The sequence below is a fragment of the Vombatus ursinus genome, unplaced genomic scaffold (assembly GCF_900497805.2).
Source record: "Vombatus ursinus unplaced genomic scaffold, bare-nosed wombat genome assembly UNPS02000749.1, whole genome shotgun sequence".
Taxonomy (NCBI): Eukaryota; Metazoa; Chordata; class Mammalia; order Diprotodontia; family Vombatidae; genus Vombatus; species Vombatus ursinus.
Window position 1 is genome coordinate 23,894,904 of NW_020940527.1, and position 12,864 is coordinate 23,907,767.

Sequence of the window (12,864 nt, forward strand, 5' to 3'; positions counted from 1 at the left end):
CTCAGCTCTGATGCCTTGGTGGTTTTCCAAGGCAAAAAGAGTGTTTCTCCCCTTTATCTCATGGTACCTCCACATCCTTAAGCTATGTCAAGATCCAGTACACTAAATTATGGTAGCCCTGTGAATTTCAACTGATACAAGTATGATTTCTTTGTGCAAATTAAGATACTGAAACCAAAAGAAGAAATGCTGTATCTCAATGTGGCCATGTTGGGGCATCTAGAGAAGAGAACCCTTTTTCCATTGAGAGCCAATATGTTTCTTCCGGAGACTATGGCACCACTTCTTACCATTGTCTCAAACCCAATTATAGCTACCTAACCCATAGGCCAATACCATAATTACATCAGATTCCATAAATCTCAGTAAGTCTAATCTTCTAACTGATAAATCTTCTAACTCTCTAGGGAATTACAGGATTTGGAATGAGTGGAGTTCTTGGAGAGCCAAATTACCCCCATTTTATAGATGAGGGTACTCAGTCCCAGGGGTGAAGTGAAGGCCATTGCCATATATACCTAGTAAATAGTAGAACCAGTGTTCAAACCCAGGTCTTCTGACTCCAAATTCAGTGTTTTTCCCATTTTAACAGGTTGTTTCTGAAGATAACAGTCCTCCCCCACCACTTTCCTTTTCTCCCCATCCTCTCCTTTAGGCTAAACATTTACAGTTCTTTTAATCTTTTCTCATAGGATGTGGTTTCTAGACAACTCACTAGATGGGTCATACTAATTTATCAACATTTCTCCTAAAATATGACACCCAGAACAGAATACTCCAAATGTAGTCTCATCAGTGCAGAATACTGTAATTATCTAATTTTATGTCATCTATGAATGCAGCCTGAGAATGTTTTGGTTTACTCCCCTTCCCCCCCCCCCCCCGGCATATCAAGCTGACTACTCACCTAGATTGCCTGTATCTTTTTCAGTTGAATTTTTTTCAAATTATACCTTCCCCCATTCTGCATTCATGTATTTTTTTTTCATTTCTGAAAAAACTTTTAATTCTCAAATATTATTCTTTAAAGAAGTACACTTTTACACATGACATAATTATTTTCTTAAAATCAAAATGGAAGACCTTACACTTTAACTCTTAAAATTTTATCCTCTGCATTTTAGTTTGGCATTTCTGCCTGTTGAGATCAATTTAAATCTTGTTTTTTTATTATTTCCCTACCTAATAAGTATGCCTTTTAGAACTTCATATTGTTGGTAAAATTAATTCTATACCATAAACTCCTTGTATGTAGGGATTATGACATGTATCTCTATCACCTTCAAAACTTAGCACAGTATTATGCACACCATCCTTTATTTCTCCTCTTCCCTATTCTTGACAAGCTTCTTGAAAGAGTTGTCTACACTTGTTGACTCTACTTGTTTATCATGTACTCAACTTCTGAACCTCTTGCAATCTGGCTTCTGATCCTACCACTAAACTCGATGTTTACTAGTGAGCTCTTAAATCCAATGGCCTTTTCTCAGTCTTTATTGAGGTTTTTGCTGCTTCTAACACCATCCTTTGCTTGGCTTCTATGATATTGCTTTCTCCCAGTTCTCTTCCTATGTGGAAGCTTTAGCTACCTCTCCCTAAATGTGGCAATAAGAACAATAGTAACAGACATTTATGTAGCACTTAAAAGTTTGCAAAGCACTACAGAAATTATCATGTGAGATCAGTAGTAGTGAAAGATGGACGTCCATTATCATCGATATTATTCAGTATTGTACTAGAAATGCTAGCAATAGCAGTAAGAGAAGAAAAACTGAAGGAATCAGAGTAGGCAGTGAAGTAATCAAACTATCTGTTTTTGCAGATGATAAGATTAGGTATGCTTGGAAAATCCTAGAGATTCAACTAAAAAGTTAATGGAAACAATTTTAGCAAGGTAGCAGGATATAAACCAAACCCACATAAATCATCAGCATTTTTATATATTACCAACAAAGCCCTTCAAGAAGAGATAGTTCAGGGGGCAGAAAGTGCTAATTATCAAAACTATCTGGTCCTGGCCAAGAAATGGAAAGGTGGTTCAGTGGAAGAGAGTAGATATATAGTAAATGATTATAGTAACCATATATTTGATACATTTTAGGTTTGGGAATAAGAATTCAGTATTTGGTTAAAAAAAATTTGTTGGGAAAACTGAAAGCAATCTGGCAGAAACTAGGTATAGAACAATATCTCATCATGTACCATGGTCAAAATGAGTACATGACCTACACATAAAGGGAGATAAAAGTAAATTAGAAGAACATGGAACTTATTACCTATCAGATTTATGGATAGAATAATTTATGAATAAACAGGAGAGCATTGTGAGATGTAAAATGGATAATTCTGATTACGTTAAATTAAAAGGGTTTTGTACAAATAAAGCCAATGTAGCCAAGATTAGAAAGAAAGTAGAAAATTGGAGGGGAAATTAGTTTCTCAGATTAAGGTCTCATCTCAAATACATAGAACTTTGTCAACTTTATAAGAATAAGTCATTCCCCAATTGATAAATGGTCAAAGGATATGAGCAGGCAGTTTTTGGGAGAGGAAATCAAAGCCATATATACTTATAAGAAAAAATGTTCTAAATCATTATTGATTAGAGAAACTAAAACATCTTTGACATGCCATCTCATACCTATCAGATTGGCTAAACTGGTAGAAGGGGAAAATGACAAATGTTGGAAAGGATGTGGAAAAATTGGGACTCTAGAAGATTTTTGGCGCAACTATGAACTGATCCATTTTGGAGAGCAATCTGGGACTATGCCTAAAGAGTCAAAACTGCGTATACCCTTTGACCCAGCATTACCACTATTAGATCTGTTTCACAAGGTGTTCAGGGAAAAGGAAAAGAACCTATATGTTCTAAAATATTTATAGTCACTCTTCTTTGTAGTGGCAGAGAACTAGAAATTGAGGGGATGCCCATCAAATGGGGAATGGCTGAATAAATTGTATATAATAATGATTGAATACTATTGTGCTGTAAGAAATGATGAGCAGGTTGATTTTAGAAAAACATGGAAATACTTGCATGAAATAATGAAGAGTGAAATGAGCAGAACCAAGAGGATGTATACAGTAATAGCAATATTCAAAGAATAACTGTGAATGACTAAATTATTCTGAGTAATATGAATATTAAAATCAACTACAAAAGACCTATGAAGGAAGATGCTATCTACCTCCAGAGAAAGAACTAATATATAGAAATGTGTAATGTATGGTTTCACACACACACACACACACACACATATATATATGTATCTGTCAGATATTGGCCTTTTCTAGTGATTTGGAGGAAGCGGGGGGAGACAACACAGAACTCAAAATGTAACAAAAATTAAAAAAAAATCATGTGAGCCTTACAAAAACTCTGTGAGGAGGTGGTTATTACAGGTAATAAAATTCTCCATGTTATAGATGAAACACTCGGGTTAAGTGACTTCCCCAAGATCATATAGCTGGTGTGGAAGTTGGTATTTGTCCTCAGTTCTTTGTTCGAAGAGCACCCCTTTTTCCATTATAGTGGATGGATAAGTGACAAAGGCCTATGTCTTCTCTCCTCTGTCTTCCTTGGTGATCTCCTTTGTTGTCATGAGTTCAAAATCCTTTCTAATTAGATGATGTCATAACCACTTTAGTACCATATTGCCAACTGCCTCCTGGATGGCCCATGGATATCTTGGTTTCAGCATAATGATGCTAACATTTACATAGTGTTTTAAGGTTTGCAAATTGCTTTATACAGTATTTCGTTTGACCTTTGTATCTACCTTGTGAAGTAGATGATGCTATTATCCACATTTTACAGATGAGGGAACTAAGACTGAGAAAAGTTAAGTGACTTGGCCAGGATCACATAGCTAAGTCAGAGATAGGATTTGAACTTAGCGCTTCCTGGCTCCAAGCCCAGTACTCCATCCATCATGTCACCTAGCTGTCTTAAGTGCCCAAACATTTCCAAAATGGAACCACCCATCTTCCAGCTTTATTAATTCCTTCCAGTCACTCAGGTTCATAGCCTCACTGTCATCTTTGGCTCTTCCTTTGTCTCGAACTGTCATATCTAATTCGCCAAATCTTGATTTTAGCTCTGTAACATCTCAATACTTCCTTTTTTGTGGCCACCGTCCTAGTTCATACCTTTATCACCTCTTGCTTAGACTATTATAATTGCAATTTTATTGACTTTCTTGCCTTCAATCTTTCCATCAAAGTAATTGGGAAGGCCAAAAAGTTGAACCATGCCACTACCTGGCTTAAAACCCTTCAGCTTCTCATCGCCTCTAGGATAAACTGTGAATTGGTATCTCAAGCCCTCCAAAAACTGGTTCCAATTTACCTTTTCAGTTTTACTTTACATTCACTTTAAAATTCTCTGTGTCAAACACCTGGACTTTTAGCTAGTCTTTAAACTTAGTTCCATCCCAAGACTCCATGAATTTGCACAAACTTCTGCCTCTCATAATCCTCATTATCCTTACTTAAAGCTCAGCTTAGGTGTCATCCCTTCTATAAATCCTTTCTTGACATCCTCAGTGATTAGTGTACTCTCCTCCCTTAAGTAAACTTGTATTTACTTCCCTTTGCATACATGTAAATTCCCTAATAGAACATAAGTTTCTTGAGGGCATGGACTGCTTCATTTTTGTCTTTGTATTACTAATCCCTTGGACATAGTAGACATTTATTAAGATAAATGAGCTTAAATGAATAACTTTAATGAATCACCAGAGAATTTTGTCTAGGTTGACGGTTCTGTTAATCAACATTGGAGTATGGTTAGCAATTAAACCACCCAACAAACTTATCCAGCCCACATTCTTCCATTTTGCCTCCAAAAGTATCACACTTGAATGAAATCAAAATTTACTGTCTTTAGCAGTAGCCTGATGTACTAATCAGTCCCAGTAATCCTATCTAAAAAGAAAATGAAGTTATTTGATGACTTATTTTGAATGAACCCATACTGGCTCCATCACTTTCTTTTCTGTGTGTATACATTCCTTTTTAATAACATAGTCTATAGAGCTTGCCACCATCTAGAATTGGCATCAGGCATACTTTTCTGTAGTTTGTGTCCATTTTTTGTCCTGTTTTGAAAACTAGCAACACTTGCTTTTTCCAGACTTCTAATATTTCTCCCATTCTTCATGATTTCTCATAGTACTGTGGTTACATCTAGCTGCAAGTTCTTTTTGAGTATTCAGAATTACTATGTTTAGGCCTAGAAGTTTGAACTCCAAATGTTATAAAGTGGCCAGGTGATTTAACCACTATCCAGTCACCTTTCTCAGCCTTTAGTTTTTATTTTTAGGGTTTTTTTTCTGCTTTTCCAGATTAAAGATTGTTTTCCTTGCTGAAGAAAATGGAAGCAAAATAGTAGTTACATAATTGTGCCCTCACTCCATTTGAGAATGCTACATAGACTTCCTCCAAATACCCAATGCTTGCCCCTGTGTCTTCTCTTTCATTGTCCATAGCATCTCTACAAGTCCAGACTTAGCTCATTGGTCCTTGAGCTTGGAGCTTACTTACATCATCTTTAGGGGTTCACGCTACTCTTGCATTGGTCTTAGGCTAAAAGCCCCTCTTTCCATTTCTTCATAGTGCCTTTTTAAAAATTTGAGCTCATAAGAGAACTCTCCATGTAGCTATATTAGTTTCTTTAGATTTCCTCCCCCCCCTTTTTTTTTTGCATTAGGCTTATTCACAATTGCAGTTAAAACTTTTTTTTTTTGAGCCCACCTAACCCTTTTAGAGACAGCTAGGTGGTGCTGTGGATAGAGTGCTGGACTTATATTCTGGAAGACCTGTGTTCAAATTCTGCCTCAGATACAGTCTGGGCAAATCACTTAATCTCTGAAGCTCAGTTTCCTCATCCCTAAAGTGGGGATGATAACACCTACCTCACAGGGTTATTGTGAAGGCCAAACAAGATACCACGGAAAGTATTTTGCAAATCTTAAATGGGCTATATAAATGCTATTATTTTAAGCAGAATTCCCTTTTAGAGACAGTGACCACGAGATCAGTTTCCATGAATTCCTTGCCACCTGCTTTTTTAAAGTTGAGGGTACACACCTAACCACACCCAGTGTTCTCTTCCTTCACAGTTACAAATTCCAAGGAGATAGTCCCTTTATCCTAGAAGTCCATTACTTTCATGACACCAACCTTAATGGTCTGAATTTCAGAGTTCATTTCTCCTGTTAACCTATTGATGTACCTTTTCAAATTTGACTTGAACATATATTCTATACTTGAAGTTCTTCTGACTTGGTAGGACTTGCCAGAACATCATGGTCCACCAGCTTGAACTTTGAGTATTCAAGGTTACCTTTTCCCCTGACAAAGTATTGGCATAGGACTTGAGTGGTTTCTCTACTCCAGTGCTTTATGGAGTACATTTTTTTTCTTCATAGAATCTAGTTTTGTAATTTGCCAGATAGGATCTTCCCATTCTTCTTGTTTACCACATTTGCACATGATACAAAGCTGAGAAGGATAGCTAATATGCTGGATTTCAGAATCAGGATCCAATAAGATCTCAGCAGGCAAGATCACTGGTCCATATTTTTAAAAAGATTAAATTTAATAAACATAAAGTCTTTAACTTTTTTTTCCCGAAAACATTTTCACAAGCACAAGATGGGGAAGGTATGTCTAGATCGCAGTTGGGCCAAAAAGGATCTGGAGGTTTTAGTGTCCTTGCAAGGTCAATATGAATCTAGAATATGATAGGGCCACCAGAAACCCTAATGCAGTCTTAGGCTACATTCAGAAAGCATAATGTCCCAGGACTGAAGGAGGGCAATAGTCCTGCTGTATTCCTCCCCGGCCAGACTACATATAGACTACTGGGTTCCATTTGGGGCATCATGTTTTTGGTCAGACACTGATAAGCTGGAGAGAAGCTAGAGGAAGGCAAACAAGATGGTGAAGGTTCTCAAGAAAATGGCACGTAAGGATTGGTAGAAAATTGGACACTCTGGGTTTTCATGACACTCCTCCCTCTGATTCTATTCTCAATCTCCTTTGCTGACTCATCCATATCATGTCCCCAAGTCTGGGTGTCCCTCGGGGTTCTCTGTCCCAGGCTCTCCTCCCTCTACATACTCTTGCTTAGTAACTCATCATCTCCTATTGCTTTAAATATCATCTCTTTGAAGATGACTCAGGTCTGTATATTCAGCCTCAGTCCTTGCTAAGCTTCAGTACTGCACCATCATCTGCCTATTGAACATTTCAAACTGGATGCCATCTCAAATTCAACATGCCCAAGACGGAATTTATCTTCCCCACTTCCACCCCAATTCTTCCTTCTTCTAAACTTCCCATTTTCTGGTAAAGGCACCACCATGCAGTCTCCCATGTTTGTAACCTTGACATCATTCTTGACTCCACATTCTACCAAACTGCAACACATTGAAACAGTTTCCAAATATTGCTATTTCTACCTCCACAATTTCTTGTATCCAACTCTGTCAACAGTCACCCAACTAATACTTTAGTTCAGACTCTCGTCATCTTTCAACTAGATTATTACAACAGCTTCCTTAATGGTCTCACTGCCTCACTCTTCTACCAGTCTACTCCATCCCAAATGCTGTTGCCAAAATAATCCTTCTTAAGCACAGATCTAACCGTGTGATTTCCCACTCTTTCAACAACTGTTGCTTCCTATTGCATCTAGGATAAAATATAAACCCCTCATTTTAGTTTTAAAGCCAACTTGCCCAACCTGTTTTCTCAGCCTTGTTGGACATTATACTCCTTTCCATATTCTACAATTTGGCCAAATCAGCCTTCTCTGTTCCTCAGACAGAACACTCCATTTTCTGTCTTTGTACTTCAGCATTATCTAATTTCCACATGCCAGGAAAGCTCTCCCTCCTTACCTTAGAGCCCTTCTCTTCCTTTAAGACACAGCTCAGGCAAAGTCTGCATGAAATCTTTCCTGATTCCTCCAACTGCTAATGCTCTTTACCCAAACTACTTGTATTGGAACTATTTTTTGTATTTATTTATATTTATAGTGACATATATATATTATATAATATATATATATACACATACACACACATATATACATAAATATGTCACATGTCATGTATGTATGTATGTATGTGTGTATATTTCTCTCCCCTATTATAATATAAGCTCCTTGGGAGTAAGGATTGTTTCATTCCTTATACTTGTATTCCCAATGCCTAGCACAGTGCCTGGTACATTTTAGATGCTTAAATGCTTGTTGATTGATTGAAAAAGAATTGTAGTATAAAAGTCTTACTTGATAGGACCCATGATAGCTATTTTCAAGACTTTTAAAGTTTGCCTTGTGGGAGAAGGATTAAGCTTCTTCTGTTTGCCCAGCATTCAATACTAGGAGTAATGAGTAGACTTACAGTGAGGCAGGCATAGGCTTATGGGAAACCATTTTCTGTCAATTAGAATTATCTAAGAGTGGGGCAGCCTGCCTTTGAATGTTTGAAGGCTGCATGGCCACCTGTTGGATATGTTTTAGAGGGGTTCTTGTTCAGATATAGGTTGGAAAATGCCTAGGCCTCTGAGGTCCCTTCTAATTTGGAGATCCTGATTCTGTCTATTCTATTTATTTTTCTTTGTACTTTTTTTGGGGGGGGCAGTGAGGCAATTGAGGTTAAGTGACTTGCCCAGGGTCACATAGCTAATAAGTGTCAAGTGTCTGAGGCTGGATTTGAACTCAGGTACTCCTGACTCCAAGGCCAGAGCTCTATCCACTGTGCCACCTAGTTGCCCCCATTCTGTTTATTTTTATCTAATATGTAAGGCATGTTCCAAGAAACCAAATCCTGTTCTTTTTCACTACACAGCCAGCAGTTCCCTTCCCATAAGGTCATGACCATCTGATGGAAGAAAAGCTCAAACCACCTGGGTCTCGAAGTGCTTTTTTCTCCAGGACTTCTCATTTGCTCATTCCAGATTCTTTCTGATTTACCAAGTGGTGGTCACCGTGCTTGATGAATTAGGTTCTCAGCACCATCTTGGGTAATGGCTCCGCAAAGAGCACATTTCCTTCTAGCAATATCAAGTCTAGATTTGATCACCTCTATGCACTCAATGGGGTCACCATGAGATTACTGGGGAATTTCTCAACCCAGAAGGTCTAAGACCCTCTTGGGGAATAATTACTCCAACCTTGGTCCATCTGGGTGGAGGTCACTCAATCAAAAGGCAAAGCTAAAAGATAAGAAAATGGGTTTTAATAGTGTAACTAGCTGGTGGATCAGGTGGATGGCAATGACTTCAAGCCAAGAAAGAATGCTCACATATGTAGGCTGCTGCACAGTTCTGGGGTGACATTACACGGGAAAATGAAAAGTTTAAATTGGCCTACGAGGTGGTAAAGTTCTGTTACTTTATTTGGGAAGTTGAGTAACAGGGACAGGATGTCAGGTGATTTGGGGGAGAATGTGCTAACCTTGGTACTGTAATGTTAGTTAACCCTGGAGCCTTCAGGAGTTCCCCAAGATCAGGTCCATTACAGTGGAGATATTTTCTTTGTAGTTAATCTCATCAGAATATCCTGGTAGGGCAGAGAATGTCTAAGATAGCAGAGGTCTCCCTCAGGATGGAAATCCATGGAGTTCATCTTGTGCTTGCCAGCTAAGAGCTGCACAGTTCCATTTCTTTGATCTCTAAGGTTCTTTTCTTCTTGAGAGATGTTTTTCCCAGACTCCTAATATCCAAGCTCATCTACTTCTACAAAGTATCCTATGTTCCTCTTGAGGTTAGCTGCAAGATTCCTTAGGTTTGCTAGTCACTGTGTCTCTTGTTAGTGTCTTACAAAGTAGACAGGACCAGAATCATTCCCCATAGAGAAGAACCTCATCCCTAGGAACTCCAGGGGTGGTGCTTTTATTTCTCTGCTGTGTCCCGTCTCCCTACTTTTGACAATGGTTTGAATTTCCCTCTGTTCCCTCGTAATCTTTTTCTTTATGGATTGCTTTTTGTATCCTGAGAAACCCTGGTACCCCCTGATAAATCAGTGTTAAGAAGTGTTTTTCACTCTTTCATCTAACTGGTGACCATCTTAGGAAGGAGGAAGGAAGACAAGCTTAGTTCTTACCTTACAAGTCACTTGATTCTCTCTTTATGCATCCTTTGTGGCTGTTCCACTCAGCTGGGGCCCTTGGGAATCCTTTTTAAGTTGGATTGCCCAGGACAAGTTCTCCCCTTCAACTCTCCTTCCTTTTCCCTCCCCTCCTCTTCCTCTCCTTCACCCCTCCCTTTTTCTTCTCTCCCCAATCCTTCCCTCTTCCCCCATTCTTGTTCTGTTCTTCCCTTCCCTTCCCTTCCCTTCCCTTCCCTTCCCTTCCCTCCCCTCTCCTCTCCCTAGGTAACTAATCCAGTAGAGTATTAGCAATTAGGACAACTAGCAGGTGTTAAAGCTCACCTAACAATGGCAAATGGAGCAGACAAAGACTCTATCCAGCCTTAATTGAAGAGGTGGATGGATCCATTCTAGCATTCTCAGGTGTCCTCACCAGAACTGGCATTAGAGTAGCTGTGTGTGCTCCCTACCGGCAGCTTCAGATCCAAAGTCATTTAAAAATCATATCTAGGAACTTGACGCAACCTGACTTGTTCTAGGATGGTCAGAGTGCTTTAGGAAAGCACTACTCTAAGAAATTCAGGCACAATCCCTTTGTGGGATATTGGGAGCACCCAAATTACTTTGTTGTTTGGGAATTTTGTTTAAATGTACACACAAGACAAAAAACGGACATTCCAAGTCTTCCTGTATATTGCAGACATGGACTTTTCCCACCAGTGTGGCCTATTCTGAAGGTCAGATAGATTACAGGGAAGAATAATCAGCCACAATTCAGGGAAGGCATTTCCATTTTATTTAAAAACTATTTACAATTTATTTGACCCTTCGTAAATACTTTATCTAAAATCCTCGCATAGAGTACTTTTACCTGAAGAAAAATGAACTATTGGCTAGCAAGTTGGGGGTGAGGAATGAGGTCAGAAGAGGGGATTGATGACAGGCTCTCCCTCTGATCTCTTCAATGGAGTAGAAGCATAGCCAAGAGCTGGGACCCAAGGCCTGATTAGTGAAGGGAAGGAGGGAGTGAGGAGCCAGGTGGACAGTGTGTGAAAGGGAAGAATTTGTGGCCTAGATCTAGGTCCCTCTGGCCCATGCATGAAAGGTAAGAAGAATGGGTAAATAGCTGCTCTGACTCAAACCTCCTGACAGACCTAAACAAGGCTTTCTAGTCCTGGCCAGTGGCACTGAAAGCCCTGGGATAATTATTAGACACTACATATATTCTTATGAGGCAAGAGGGTTTATGCGAGGTCATGCACCACTGGGCTGCCAGCCATGCTTGGAAGGAAAAGATCAATGCCACATTGTGTAGGGCCATAGCTCACACATTGAGCCTCCTAATTCTCCTTCACCTCACTTAGAGGTGAGGCTTTCGTGACCCCCACTTCACTGGGAAATTGGTCCTGGTTTGGGGGAAGAGAGGGAGGAATCTGGCAGTAAACAGGCTTGTAACCTCTGGCATTTTCCAGGAGTCTCTGACAGTCTTCAAGAGCCTGGCTTTATTCATGAGCAAAGTGGGGGGTTGTCTGTGTGGTGCAATTTAAGGGATGTTGAAATGGATACCCCACCTACACCCCAATGCCATTTCCCATACTCTCCCTCAAAGCTGATGAAATCCTTTCCTTCACTTTGCCTTAAGGTTTCTGAGGTCTTAACAGTAACACATTTATTTGGGTGAACTAGCACTCTTTTTAAAAATGCACATACACAGGGCTATTTCTAAGCACTTTACGTTTTAGTATGAACTAGGTAAATGTGATTGGTGTCCTCTTAGCACTCAGCTGAGATCATCTGAGGGATGAGAAGTTTTGAGTGGATGGGTGGTGTGGGAAAAGAAGTAAGGAGAGGTAATTCTGGAAAATGGAGCACTTAGGGAGGGCTAGTGTTGGTGAAGAACTTAAGGAGGGAGTAAACTTTGGGCACCTTAAGGGCACCAGGCCCTGAGGGCAACAATTAGGAAGGAGATGGGCCAGAACTGAAGAAGGGGACCAAAGACAAAAGACCTCTTTATAGGCACACATTTCTGACCTGGGATGCCAGGGCATACCAAGATATAGTCTTTGCACCACCATGTGGCTATTTGTGAAAATTGCCCTTCCTCAGTATCCCTTGAGAAAGAGCAGAAAATGAGCGAGGCTGCCAAGCTGGCCGGCCAGTCTAGCAGTAAGAGGAGGAGGAGAGAAAGAAAAGAGAGTGTGAGAAGTGATTCTCCGACATTCCTGGGGATGCACACTGCAGTTCCTTGAGAAAAAAACATACCTATGGGTCATTGTCTTTGACTGACCTGGCACTCTTTGGTTTCTTAAATAGCAAAACTCATTCCCATAACTGTTTACAAGTTTCTTGCTACTTTCCTTAAAGGCTGAAATTTCATCTCTTGGCTTCCACCTGGGATTTGGCCAATGCACATAAGCCTGTCTCCCAGCACAGACCTACAAACTGATTGGTGACTGCTGGGTGCTGCACAAGGTATACAGAAGGGGTGGTCCAGTCCCAGCACTCTATTCCTGGGAGAGAATAGTTATTCAAGGGTCCTTCTCTACCATTGCCCAAACCAGCTTGGATACACGCATATCTCTGCCACCAGAATCCTTCATAAGCAGGAAATGGACCACTGGAAGAGGTTTTAAGTGCCTGAAGACTATATTGAAATATATAAATATATATAGACACATATACACATGTACACATGTGTGTGTATATATATATTATATGTATATATAAAATTTATTCAAATAATGCTTTGAAACCTCATC